Source organism: Rana temporaria, chromosome 3 (assembly GCF_905171775.1).
Source record: "Rana temporaria chromosome 3, aRanTem1.1, whole genome shotgun sequence".
In the NCBI taxonomy this organism is placed as follows: Eukaryota; Metazoa; Chordata; class Amphibia; order Anura; family Ranidae; genus Rana; species Rana temporaria.
The window spans coordinates 2,775,418-2,788,923 of NC_053491.1; positions in this window are offsets into that span (position 1 = coordinate 2,775,418).

Below are 13,506 nucleotides of genomic sequence, written 5' to 3' on the forward strand. Positions count from 1 at the left end.
ATATATGATGAGGAGGAGGAGGATGAAGAGGAGGAGAAGGAAGAGGAGGATGATGATTATTAATAATATCCTCACATTTTCTCAGTCTAGGCTTCTGATTGGATGGTGAATTGCCTGTATTTCAGGAAGACATCTTTTTAATGCAAATGAAGCTAAAAACTAAAGTAGTGAATGTAAATACAAAGTATCGTTCATGTTAAATGATCGCTAAAACATCCTCACTGTACAGCCACGCATAATGTGCTTTAAAAGATATTACATTTCAAATGCAACACTAAAATGATTCACTAAGTACAATCGCTCGCAGGCACAGCCGGAATATTAGGGGAAACGTGGCGTGCAAAATTTATTCCACAATTTTCTCTTTAAAATGCTTTAGGTAGATTCAGGTACAGGTGCGCAATTTTAAGATGGCGTAGCCTAGCGTGTTTACACTACGCAGCCTTAAGTAAGAGAGGCAAGTACATGATTCTCAAAGCACTTACCTCCTTACTTAGGGCGGCGTAGTGTAATCGCGGCGGGCGTAAGGGCGCCTAATTTAAATGGGTTGGAGGGGGGCGTGTTTAATGGTAATGAGGCTTGACCTCACGTTTTTGATGTTTTTTGGGTACTGCGCATGCGCCGGGTGCCTACATTTCCCAGTGCGCATTGCGGCTAAGTACGCCGTACGGGCCTATTGATTTAGACGTGGACGTAAACGATGTAAATCCCGATTCGCGGACGACTTACACAAACGACGTAAAAATTTTGAATTTCGCGGCGGGAACGGCGGCCATACTTGACATTACTATTCCAATAGGGCCTAGCTCTAACTTTACGCTGCCTATCTCTTACGTAAACGGCGTAAAAGTACTGCGTCGGCCTGGCGTACGTTCGTGAATCGGCGTATCCCCTCATTTACATATTCTACGCCGACCGCAATGGAAGCGCCACCTAGCGGCCATCCAAAATATTGCAATCTAAGATAGGACGGCGCAAGCCGTCGTATCTTAGATAGGTTTAAGCGTATCTCTGTTTGAGCATACGCTCAAACTTAGGTCGTCGTAGATTCTGAGTTAGGTCGGCTTATCTACTGATAAGCCGGCCTAACTCTTTGTGAATCTACCTATTTGTCTCTTCGCACTCACACGTTCACTTCCAGCTCCTCTTGTGGCAGTTTGGCGATGGGAAATTGGCATAAATAAAATGCGATTTGACAAGGCCAGAACCGTAAACGTCTGGACAACTGACACAATGGCAATAGGGGGCCCTCTCATGTCCCCAGACGATGTGCTTTTGACCACGAAACGCGTCGGCAGGACTCCACTGTCGCCCCATTTACATGCAAGAGCTCTTTTACTTCCAGCCAAATGTAAGTTTGTTAGCTGTGAATAAACACGTATTTTTTCTTTTATACGGAGTTACGCTATGTGGCCACTTCTCTTTATTTTTCTCTATGCACCACTAACACACTGAGCCAATTGGTTTTGGGATACCAACATCAGTATAGCTTCCGGCTTACTCCTGGGGACCTATTCCATATAAGGACCTACCCACCAGTTGGACCTACGCTTCCTGCCAAGGATTGCTGTTTGACAATCGTCATATAAAGCCTTGACTGACCTCTTTTGGCATATGCCACCAGTGGTCAACAAGTTCCGGTAAGCCTGCACTTTTTCCGGTGATGGGATTGTCACGTTAAAGGAGTCACGCTTTTTCTATTTATTCACCTTTTCACTTGAATGACTTGTGGATGTTGATGAACTTTGCTACATACCTCGGATCATCACACTTAGGAGTTTTTGTTGGACTTTGTTTTTAAGTTTGATACCACCTTAGGTGCATCAGTTCACGTGCCAGTTGGCACTGTTGTCACCCCTCGCTACAGAGGAATCTCACATGTTTCACAATTTGTGTCTAACATTTATTAATGTTATATGTGTTTTATTTTTTACTATACACATTTTTTGGTATTTTGATATTCATTTATTAATTTTAGCGCTACACATACGTATTTTTTTGCAAGCTCTGCAATAAAGTGATCCTGTCACTCCTGTGCAGCGCCCTCTAGTGTGCTAGAATAAGTTGTACATAGATAGATTGTAGGGTAGGAAACGGTAGCCTGGCTGAGAGTCAGGCTGGGTTGAATCTGGGTCAGGGCGAGTGACTCAGGGAGGTTGAATGACTTCAACCCGATAGAACACCTTAGAAGGGAGACGGCGAGCCAGGCCTTCTCATCCAACATCAGTGTCTGACCTCACAAATGCTCTTCTGGGAAGAATGGTCAAACATTCCCATAGACACACTCCTAAACCTTGTGGACGGCCTTCCCAGAAGAGTTGAAGCTGTTATAGCTGCAAAGGGTGGGCCAAGACATACAGTATAAGCAGAACATTTGTAATATAGCGTGGAGTCGTCTGGGAATCATAGAATATAAATCACGAAGGTCGTTTCCCAATGTGTGGAATGATTGTGATGATTAGTCACTTATCTTGTGTCAATGCCGTCTATTGAAACTCGAAGTATAGAACAGAAACACATAGAAAATGGAAAGATGAAAAAAGATAAAGAAGTTCTACAAGTTCACTAGAGAAACATTTCAACTCGGAATTACCGGGAGATCAGTGGTGGCTGGTGCTCAAAATTTTTGGGGGGGGCGCAAACGAAAAAAAAAAAAAAAAAAAAAAAAAAATTGCAGCCTCACTGTGCCCAACAAATGCAGCCACTGTGCCATCAATTGTCACCACTGTGCCATGCCATCAAATGCAGTCACTGTGCCATCAATTGTCACCACTGTGCCATGCCATCAAACACAGTCACTATGCCATCAATTGTCACCACTGTGCCATGCCATCAAACACAGCCACTGTGTCATCAATTGTCACCACTGTGCCATGCCATCAAATGCAATCACTATGCCATCAAACGCAGCCACTGTGCCATGCCATCAAACGCAGCCACTGTGCCATCAAACGCAGTCACTGTGCCATGCCATCAAACACAGCCACTGTGCCATCAATTGTCACCACTGTGCCATGCCATCAAACACAGCCACTGTGCCCCTCAATTGTCGCCACTGTGCCAAATGTCACCACTGTGCCCTTTAATTGTCGCCACTGTGCCCATTGTTGCCACTGTGCATGTCACTGTGCCCTTTAATTGTTGCCACTTTGCCCATTGTCACCACTGTGCCCATTGATGCCACTGTGCCCTTTGTCCCACTGTGCCCTTTGTCGCCACTGTGCCCATTGATGCCACTGTGCCCTTTATCGCCTCTGTGCCCTTTGTCGCCGCTGTGCCCATTGATGCCACTGTGCCCTTTGTCCCACTGTGCCCTTTTTTTCCACTGTGCCCATTGACTCCACTGTGCCCTTTGTCGCCTCTGTGCCCATTGTCGCCGCTGTGCCCTGTAAAATGAACTTACCTTTCTCCTTCAACGTCCCTCGATGTCTTCTCCCACCTTGGTGGCGCTTCAGCCAATCAGGTTACCGATAACCAGAATTTTTGAACCTGATTGGCTGGGAAGGCTGTCAGTCTTATCCAAGGAACGCACCCCCCGTACGTTCCGAGGATAAGCTTCCGGGAGGCACTTCCGCACAGCCAACCAGCTGCCGTTATTCAGGTGGTCGGCGCTCAAGTTCCGGGCATCTCTGAATAGACCAGCGGCAGCGGAGACAATAGCATACATTCATGCATTGCATGAATGTATGTTATTTCAGTGGCGGTGCGGAGCCCCCAGAGGGGGCGGCGCTCCAGCGCCCTCTATAGACGGACCGCCACTGCGGGAGATACATTTGTAGCAAAGTCCTAGTTAGAGATTTTTTTTAGCTCTGTAGTTAGAGAAGTTGGATTTTCTGCTTTAGTCTGAAGAAGGTTGAGAAGCCCTGGCCTGGTGGTGAGAGGCTTCTGGCCACAATGGCCCAGATTCAGGTAGAGCCGCGCAATATTTGCGTGGGCTAAGGGCAACGATTTTTGCTCTGCGCCCACGCAAATATTTTGATTTGCCCGCGATTCACGGAGCAGTAGCTCCGTAAATTGCGCGGGCGATATGCTAATTTGCCCTGCGTAAGGGCGCCTAATGTAAATGATCCCGCCGGGGGCGGGAATCATTTAAATTAGGCGCGCTCCCGCGCCGAGCGAACAGCGCATGCTTCTGTCGGGAAACTTTCCCGACGTGCATTGCGGCAAATGACGTCGCAAGGACGTCATTTGCTTCTAAGTGAACGTGAATGGCGTCCAGCGCCATTCACGAATCACTTACGTAAACGACGTGAAATTCAAATTTCACGAGCGGGAAGGGCGGCTATACTTTAGCATTGGCTGCCCCTACTATGAGAAGGGGCAGCCTTACGCTAAAGCCGCCGTACGGAAACTCCATACCTGGCGTGCGCTGGGCCCGGTCAAGTTTTGTGAATCGGTGATAGTATGCTATTTGCATACTATACGCCGATCACAATGGCCGCGCCCCCTAGCGGCCAACGCAAGAATGCAGCCTAAGATATGAAGGCATAAGGAGGCTTATGCCTGTCATATCCTAGGCTGCAGTCCGCGTAGCGATGTTCCTGAATCAGGGGCATTCGCTACGCGGGAACAAAACAGCTATTGCGCCGCGCAACCTATGGTTGCGCGGGCGCAATAGCTTCTTGAATCTGGGCCAATGTCTCTACCCTCCTCTTAAAGGAACATTGCCACCAATATTTGGTACTTAGTTTTAATCCTTTACCATGGGATAAAAAGTCACTTGTACTCCAGCACAGGACCCTGGGGCCCAACATTTAGCACCACGCTGACCAGTAGGAGGGGTTGTGGAGGGACTCTAGGACCTTTCAGCCTCAGTGCCAACCAGGGCCAATCCTAGGGTCACAGGCGCCTGGGTGCAGAAATATTTCTGGCGCCCCCACATGGGTGTGGTCATTTTACTAACTCCTCCCCTTTAGACATGTTTCTATGGCCACAGAGATGCTCCCCCACAAAGTCTTCATTACCTTGGGATCCTTACATGATCTCTTAACAATAAACAAAATACAGGAAGAGAAGCAGAGTACTTTATTGGGACCTGGAGGGGGGCCTCTCTGATTGACACAGAGAGGGCTTCTGTTAGAGAGTCTGTTAGACCCCCAGTGGCGATTTGAACCCTTTAGTTGGCCGCTAGTGGGGGTTAAAAGTACCTCTAAAACTACGGTAAAGCGCAGCAAAAACTAGCGGCGCTTTAACGCCAATGCCCCCCCACTGTCAGTGTGAACGGGCTCTTAGTACATCTCATGATACATCACATCTGTAGATGGACTACAGAGGCGCAGGAAGGGGCAGGGGCTGTGTTTTCTATGCAATCTATCATGCCATAAAACATCTAGAGCAGGGGCAGCCCAGAGCACGTGTAAAGGGATGCTGGGGATGCCATCCTCCAGCACACTGAACACTGTGACTCCCCTTGGTTCTCTCTGCAGCCCGAGATAGGGATGGGAGGGGAAGGCATTCCAACTGGAGTTGGTGGAGACAGTGCGGGATCCAAGACTCCCAGTGTCAGGAATTCATTCCTGCCCATGAGCACTCTGCAGCCACTGAAAACTAGAACCCTTGTGTCAGGAAGAGGAGCGGCCCCTCCCCCGAGCACTGCCAGAAGGAGGGGAGAACTCTGGAGCCCCACCTCTGCAGGCGCCTGGGTGCAAAGAACCCTGCGCACCCTCCCTAGGATCGGCCCTGGTGCCAACATTCGTCACCAATGTCTTTTTTTTTCCATTTGCCTGCTTGATGTCCAGTGGCACAACTGGGACCTTCCGTGCAAGAAGCGATTATGGGGCCCCCGGTGCCAGAAGCCATTATGGGGCCCCCTTGACCAGCGGTCGGGACACTTCCCTCCGAGCCCGGTGGTGGAACACCAGGGCCCAGTTGCAAGTGCGACCTCTGTGACCTTGGTAGTTCCGCCACTGGTGTCAGTAGTTTTTCATTTTTGTTATTTATTTACTTTATTTAGGAGCCCCGTTGGGAGGCTTTGGTGAGATATTGGGGGTCTAAACGGACTCTAGATGTTCCACTTTTGAGACAGAGAAAGGAGATTGAGGACACGGCCCTCAATCTACATCTCTGCAGCCTCAGCTGCACAGAGTGAATGGACGGGACTAGGGCAGTTCAGATATCTTACTACCCCAACCCAACACATCTACCAAACATTCCCCAGGACTATTGAATAAGGACACTGGCACTGTATTGAATTTAAATGGCACAAATAACACAAAACCAAATAAAATATAAACATTATTAAATAATCCGGCTCCAATCCGAATAAAGTTCCACTCCGATTTCTGCCTCTGACTGCCGAGCCTCTGCTCCACCCCCACCCTACTATCTATACAGCTCCTCCCCGTCTCTCAGTGACTCCTCCTATCCGGTAAGAGCAAGCTCTTTTCCTCTGACCACCCTGACTTAACCTATTCCTTTCTGGTAGTGACTTCCACCCTGTTATGTATGTCCAGCGCTTACGTTTCATTTCAGCTACATGCATGTCTGGACTGGATCTGTACAGTGCATCCATTCACAAACTGAAGCATAGTAAACACAATTTACTAATGTTCAGGGGTGAACTGACAACTCATGGGGCCCCGGGCAATAGGAGATTATGGGGCCCCGGGCAATAGGAGATTATGTGGCCCTCGGGCAATAGGAGATTATGGGGCCCTCGGGCAATAGGAGATTATGGGGCCCCCCTGGCAATAGATTATGGGGCCACACAGTAAACATACACATACAGTATACATACACACAAAATACACATACACACACACACTGAAAAGGTACTGGAGAGGCGGGGCAGCTATAATCCTGGGATTTTTTTAAAAACACAAATTTTTACATACTGTCCCTGGTTTTACTGAGGCTGGTAACCCTGATGGGGACCCCTAGTGGCATGGGGCCCTCGGGCAGTCCGCCCCTGCTAATGTTTCAGTTACGAATAAACAGAGCCAGTAATCGGTACTGATCACTGACTCTATTCATTCAGACAAGGAAGAGGCTGGTAAATTACACGTTTACCAGTCCCTTCAGTGCTCTCCATCCTGACACATCCGCCATAGCAGCCGGTGGGAGAGCGGAGGGGGGAACCTGTCAGAGCAGTAGGGGGATGGGGAGGGGCAGGAAAGAACACAGAGGGTAACACCTAGTTCACACGATCGGTTTTCCCGATGGTCAAAAGGCCGAGGGGAAAACCGGTAACCAGCTCGGTCCTTTTTCCCCTGTACACAGGGCCGGTTTTCCCAACAGGAAAACTGCCAGGAGAACTTTGGTCGGGAAAACCGGCCGTGTGTATGCTCCCTCGCAGTGTTTCCTATAGGAATGCTGCGATTCGCGGTGAGAAAAAAGAGAACATACACACGTCCGGTTTTCCCGGCCAAAGGAAAACACGTCAGTTTTCCTGACGGGAAAAACAATCGTGTGTACTCGGCAAAAGAGCTGAGGGGGGCAAGAGAGCAGAACGAAGCTGGATATGAGGAGTGGTGTGGTCAAATAGAGGAACTGATCTCTCCATTTTCCTTCTGTAGCCCCTGAATGCCTGCAGGAGGGAGAGGAGAAGTGGGCCTCCTGCAGGAGGGAGAGAAGAAGTGGGCCTCCTGCAGGAGGGAGAGGAGGAGATGTGGGCCTCCTGCAGAGGGAGAGGAGGAGAAGTGGACCTCCTGCAGGAGGGAGAGGATCAGAAGTGGGCCTCCTGCAGGAGGGAGAGGAGGAGAAGTGGGCCTCCTGCAGTAGGGAGAGGAGGAGAAGTGGGCCTCCTGCAGAGGGAGAGGAGGAGAAGTGGACCTCCTGCAGGAGGGAGAGGATCAGAAGTGGGCCTCCTGCAGGAGGGAGATGAGCAGAAGTGGGCCTCCTGCAGGAGAGAGAGGAGGAGAAGTGGGCCTCGTGCAGGAGGGAGAGGAGGAGAAGTGGGCCTCCTGCAGAAGGGAAAGGAGGAGACGTGAGCCTCCTGCAGGTGGGAGAGGAGGAGAAGTTGGCCTCCTACAGGAAGGAGAGGAGGAGAAGTGGGCCTCCTGCAGGAGGGAGACTAGGAGAAGTGGACCTCCTGCAGGAGGGAGAGGAGGAGAAGTGGGCCTCCTGCAGGAGGGAGAGGAGGAGGAGTGGGCCTCCTGCAGGAGGGAGAGGAGGAGAAGTGGGCCTCCTGCGGGAGGGAGAGGAGGAAAAGTGGGACTCCTGCAGGAGGAAGAGGAGCAGCAGAGGGCCTCCTGCAGGAGGGAGAGGAGGATGAGTGGGCCTCCTGCAGGAGGGAGAGGAGGAGGAGTGGGCCTTCTGCAGGAGGGAGAGGAGGAGAATCAGGCCTCCTGCAGGAGGGAGAGGAGTAGAAGTGGGCCTCCTGCAGGAGGGAGAGGAGGAGAAGTGGGCCTCCTGCGGGAGGGAGAGGAGGAAAAGTGGGACTCCTGCAGGAGGAAGAGGAGCAGCAGAGGGCCTCCTGCAGGAGGGAGAGGAGGATGAGTGGGCCTCCTGCAGGAGGGAGAGGAGGATGAGTGGCCTCCTGCAGGAGGGAGAGGATGAGAAGTGGGCCTCCTGCAGGAGGGAGAGGAGGAGAAGTGGGACTCCTGCAGGAGGGAGATGAGCAGGAGTGGGCCTCCTGCACGAGGGAGATGTACAGCCCAGATTTAATGCCCTCCGACTTCCACTTGTTCGGTCCAATGAAGGACAGTCTTTGGGGACAATGATTGAGGAGGTGGAAGTGGTTGTGAAGAAGTAGCTACAACAAGGCAAAGAAAATGTGAGAGTTGGGTTCAAGAATGTATTGCTTGCGATGGAGAGTTGAGTAGAACCTTTGTATAGAGGAAGAGTTACTCTACCAACAGGTGAAAATTTAACATCCTGTGTAAGTTAATAGAAAAGTTATGACCACTTTTGGTCCAGTCCTCGTATTTCCCAGCAGCAGACACCCGGATCATTGGGTGAAGAGCGTCTCGCTGCCTTTGGTTTTCATGTGACCCGTCCAATCCCTATTATAGTATTTACTGCGCTACGCCATTCAGAGTAACATAATATTATTTTGCAATTTAAAAGCTGACTAAACTCGGCTCCAATCCCCACATGGATTGCCGTGAAATCCTCGCCTTTGAGCGATGGAATAATGTCAGAGCCGGCACATTATTCCCTAGAATGAACCTCGCTGGGTGTACAGTACATTCCGCCTAAGGTCCTGTTCTGCGCATTAGCGAAGCTCGGCGTTATTCAGTGTGATTAAACTCAACGCATCTGATTAACCTGTTCCATAAAGGGCTCCATGGCTCCGGGGAACACAATGCAAAATGAAGCATGCGGATGCAATTTGGCCTCTATTAACTTATCTTCTGCTACTTCTATTAATTAGCAGATCGGAATACGCGGGAGCCTCCATAGAGGGCTGCGGGCTCATTGGGAAAAGTAAAAAAAAACATATCTAGGGTTTCTTTTTTTTGGGGTTAAAAAGTTCTATTTTGTCTTTCATACAGTTGCCATAAAAAGTATGTGAACCCTTTTGGAATGATGCGAATTTGTCATAAAATGTGATCTGATCTTCATCTAAGTCACAACAATAGACAATCACAGTCGGCTTACACTGATAACACACAAAGAATTAAATGTTACCGTGGTTTTATTGAACACATCATGTAAACATTCACAGTGCAGGTGGAAAAAGTATGTGAACCCCTAGACTAATGACATCTCCAAGAGCTAATTGGAGTGAGGTGTCAGCTAACTGGAGTCCAATCAATGAGATGAGATTTGGAGGTGTTGGTTACAGCTGCCCTGCCCTATAAAAAACACACACCAGTTCTGGGTTTGCAAGTAGCATTGCCTGATGTGAATGATGCCTCGCACAAAAGAGCTCTCAGAAGACCTACGATTAAGAATGGTTGACTTGCATAAAGCTGGAAAGGGTTATAAAAGTATCTCCAAAAGCCTTGCTGTTCATCAGTCCACGGTAAGACAAATTGTCTATAAATGGAGAAAGTTCAGCACTGCTGCTACTCTCCCTAGGAGGGGCCGTCCTGTAAAGATGACTGCAAGAGCACAGCGCAGACTGACCAATGAGGTGAAGAAGAATCCTAGAGTGTCAGCTAAAGACTTACAAAAGTCTCTGGCATATGCCGACATCTCTGTTAGTGAATCTACGATACGTAAAACACTAAACAAGAATGGATTTCATGGGAGGAGACCACAGAGGAAGCCACTGCTGTCCAAAAAAAAACATGGCTGCACGTTTCCAGTTTGCACAAGAAGAGCACCGGGATGTTCCACAGCAGTACTGGCAAAATATTCTGTGGACAGATGAAACCAAAGTTGGGTTGTTTGGAAGAAACACACAACACTATGAGCTAGATTTACGTAGCTCGGCGTATAGTTTGGCCGGCGTAGCACATCTCATATGCGCTACGCCGACGTAAAATAGGGCGCCCAGACCATTATTCACAAAGATCTGGCGCCATACGTTGCGCCGGCGTAGGGTAAATAGGCAGGCGTAAGCCCGCCTAATTCAAATGTGGAAGGTAGTGGGCGTGTTGTATACAAAGTAGCTGGGACCCCATGTACATTTTTTCACTAACGATCCGCGCATGCGCGCGCATGCTCAGAGTCACGTCGCATATACTCTCTAAGATACGTCGGCTCAATGCTTTCGACGTGAACGTAACCTACGCACATCCCCATTCACGTACCACTTACGTAAACGACGTAAAATTTGACGGCTGTTCCGACGTCCATACTTTAACATTGGCTGCGCCTCATATAGCAGGGGTAACGTTACGCCGGACGTAAGCCTTACGTAAACGGCGGCGCGGGCGCAAGTACGTTTGTGAATTGGCGTATCTAGGTCATTTACATATTCTACGCGTAAATCTACGGAAGCGCCCCTAGCAGCCAGCGTAATTATATGCACCCTTGATACAACGGCGTACTAACACTTACGTCGGTCGGAGGAAGCTGTAATTCAGGCATATCTAGCTACCAGAATGGCACGCATATGTACGCCGACGTAAGAGCTACGTGAATCTAGCTCTAAGTGTGGAGAAAAAGAGGCCCAGCACACAAACACCAAAACCTCATCCCAACTGTGAAGTATGGTGGTGGGGCATCATGGTTTGGGGCTGCTTTGCTGCGTCAGGGCCTGGACAGATTGCTATTATCGAAGGAAAAATGAATTCCCAGGTTTATCAAGACATTTTGCAGGAAAACTTAAAGCCATCTAAATGTGCTTTAGAATACATGGTTTTCCCTTTCATGAACAAGGAAATAATGACGCTATGCTGTTTTAATAATGCTATGGGGCTGGTATGACATTTTTTGCAGGGGTGGTTTTTATTCCCAGTCCGGGAAGCATATGGCAGAGGAAATGGGGAGACTAACAGATATTTCTTCAGAACAGCAAAGTGTAGGAATCTGCTACAAAGTTTGTTACAATTACAGTGGAACCTTGGTTAAAGAGTAATTTGGTTTGAGAGTGTTTTGATTTGTGAGCAAATTAAAAAAAAAACAATTCTGACTCTGACTTGCGAGTGTTGACTTGCAAGACGAGCAGAATTCAAGCTAAATAGGCCTGCAGTACCTAATTTGGCCTGAAGTACGGGGGCGCAGGAGCCGAGAAAAGCCGAAGATTGGCCTGCAGTTCCTCGTTTGGCCTGAGGTAAGGGGGCGCAGGAAACGAGCCGAAGTGTCCTCTAACCATTACGGACATTTTCGGCGCTCTCTTGCACCCCTCACCTCTGGCCGCATTCGGTATTGCATCCCATTGAAGTCAATGCGGAACAAATTGATTTTGTTTCCATTGACTTACATGGGAAAACTCGCTTTGATATGCGAGTACCTTGGATTACGAGCATACTCCTGGAATGGATTATGCTCGTAATCCAAGGTTCAACTGTACTACAATGTACAGGGATCACCCAGGGGAGAGGGGCTTTTCTCAACAAAAGCGGAGTTACTCTTTGAGACTATGTTCACACTGTTTCCACAGGAAAGTTGCATGACTTCTGAACCGACTTTGCTCTGTGACAACTTCCATGCGACTTCAATAAACGGGATCTGACTTTGGGTGACACAAGGGGCAGGGTCTCTGAGTGACGTCCCCGGATGTTCATGCCCAATGACTATATAGGAAATGGAAGACACCGGACCTGACATAACAGCGGGAGGCAGCGTCGCAGGAACACGGGGTCGGCGGAGGAAGAAGGAGCAGAGGGAGAAGAACTGGGAGAAGAAGCAGAGGGAGAAACACTGGAAAAAGAAGTGGAGGGAGAAACACTGGAAAAAGAAGTGGAGGGAGAAGAACTGGGAGAAGAAGTGGAGGAAGAAGAACTGGGAGAAGAAGTGGAGGGAGAAGAACTGGGAGAAGAAGTGGAGGAAGAAGACCTGGGAGAAGAAGTGGAGGGAGAAGAACTGGGAGAAGAAGCAGAGGGAGAAAAACTGGGAGAAGAAGTGGAGGGAGAAGAACTGGGAGAAGAAGCAGAGGGAGAAAAACTGGAAAAAGAAGTGGAGGGAGAAACACTGGAAAAAGAAGTGGAGGGAGAAGAACTGGGAGAAGAAGTGGAGGAAGAAGAACTGGGAGAAGAAGTGGAGGGAGAAGAACTGGGAGAAGAAGTGGAGGGAGAAGAACTGGGAGAAGAAGTGGAGGGAGAAGAACTGGGAGAAGAAGCAGAGGGAGAAAAACTGGGAGAAGAAGCAGAGGGAGAAGAACTGGGAGAAGAAGGAGAGGGAGATGAACTGGGAGAAGAAGCAGAGGGACAAGAACTGGAGGGAGAACAAGGAGAGGGAGAAGAACTAGGAGAAGAAGCAGAGGGAGAAGAACTGGGAGAAAAAGCGGAGGGAGGAGAACTGGGAGAAGAAGCAGAGGGAGAAGAACTGGGAGAAGAAGCAGAGGGAGAAGAAATGGGAGAAGAAGCAGAGGGAGAAGAACTGGGAGAAGAAGCAGAGGGAGAAGAACTGGGAGAAGAAGGAGAGGGAGAAGAACTGGGAGAAGGAGAGGAAAAAGAACTGGGAGAAGAAGGGGAGGGAGTAGAACTGGGAGAAGAAGCAGAGGGAGAAGAAGCAGAGAGAGAAGAACTGGGAGAAAAAGCAGAGGGAGAAGAACTGGGAAAAGAAATAGAGGGAGAAGAACTGGGAGAAGAAGTGGAGGGAGAAGAACTGGGAGAAGAAGCAGAGGGAGAAGAACTGGGAGAAGAAGCACAGGGAGAAGAAGCAGAGAGAGAAGAACTGGGAGAAAAAGCGGAGGGAGAAGAACTGGGAGAAGAAGCAGAGAGAGAAGAACTGGGAGAAAAAGCAGAGGGAGAAGAACTGGGAAAAGAAATAGAGGGAGAAGAACTGGGAGAAGAAGTGGAGGGAGAAGAACTGGGAGAAGAAGCAGAGGGAGAAGAAGCAGAGGGAGAAGAAGCAGAGAGAGAAGAACTGGGAGAATAAGGGGAGGGAGTAGAACTGGGAGAAGGAGAGGGAGAAGAACTGGGAGAAGAAGGAGAGGGAGAAGATCTGGGAGAAGAAGCAGAGGGAGAAGAACTGGGAGAAGAAGCAGAGGGAGAAGAAGCAGAGAGAGAA